Source organism: Suncus etruscus, chromosome 2 (assembly GCF_024139225.1).
Source record: "Suncus etruscus isolate mSunEtr1 chromosome 2, mSunEtr1.pri.cur, whole genome shotgun sequence".
Lineage (NCBI taxonomy): Eukaryota > Metazoa > Chordata > Mammalia > Eulipotyphla > Soricidae > Suncus > Suncus etruscus.
Genome location: NC_064849.1, coordinates 128,970,048 through 128,971,051, shown reverse-complemented (window position 1 = coordinate 128,971,051; position 1,004 = coordinate 128,970,048). Strand labels below are relative to the sequence as shown.

The 1,004-nt window shown below is 42.2% G+C and overlaps 1 non-coding gene across 1 annotated transcript; it reads right to left on the bottom strand.

Annotated features, from left to right (window-relative positions):
- Nucleotides 1-401: 401 nt before the first annotated feature.
- LOC126002551 (small nucleolar RNA SNORA51) lies at nt 402-534 on the bottom strand. The gene has a single exon (XR_007493239.1). It is a non-coding gene; the product is annotated as a small nucleolar RNA SNORA51 (small nucleolar RNA).
- Nucleotides 535-1,004: the final 470 nt, after the last annotated feature.

The window sequence follows — 1,004 nt, the reverse complement described above, 5'->3', positions numbered from 1 at the left end:
CTAGTGATCAAGTACATGCCCAAAATGCATGAGGCCCAGTCCATCCCAAACTCCACATGGCCCCTTGAACTACGTAACTAACTCCCCAGTAACATCAGGTCTAAGCACCAGGTCCACAATGCTAGAAGGAGATCCCAGGTTGGAATGCCCAGCTCTAATCTGATACCTTCTATTTATGTTTTTTTGTTTTTTGTTTTGTTTTGTTTTGTTTTGGGGCCACACCCAGTGATACTCAGGGGTTACTCCTGGCTATGCACTCAAAAATTGCTCCTGGTTTGGGGACCATATGGGACGCCAGCAGATTGAACCAAGGTCCATCCTAGGTCAGCCGCATGCAAGGCAAATGCCTTACTGCTATGCCACCAATACAGTCCCCTTCTATTTATTTATTTATTTATTTATTTTGCCCCCCAATTCACAATACAGACCAGGCAAAGGGCCTGGGTTGAGGTGTATATGGGGTGCATTTACTGTACCTCCTCTTTCTATACACTCAGTGTAAAGAACACAACCTGTGGTAAGAATTGGGAGGCCTTATCTTTTCTCTTCTTTTTTTTATTTTTTTTAAATATATATATAAAATCCTTCACCAGTGCAACATTCCCATGACCAATATTCCAAGTGTCCTTCCTCCCCACCCCACACAGGTCTGTACTCTATTTATTTTTAATAGACATTTTTTAAAATAAAGCAGGTGCTTCTATGGAGTCATATATATATATATATATATATATATATATATTTTTTTTTATATGGAGTCATATATATATATATATATATATATATATATTTTTTTTTTTTTTTGGTTTTTGGGCCACACCCTGTGACGCTCAGGGGTTACTCCTGGCTATGCGCTCAGAAGTTGCTCCTGGCTTCTTGGGGGACCATATGGGACGCCGGGGGATCGAACCGTGGTCCGTCCAAGGCTAGCGCAGGCAAGGCAGGCACCTTACCTCCAGTGCCACCGCCCGGCCCCGGAGTCATATATAGACTGATAGCATTTG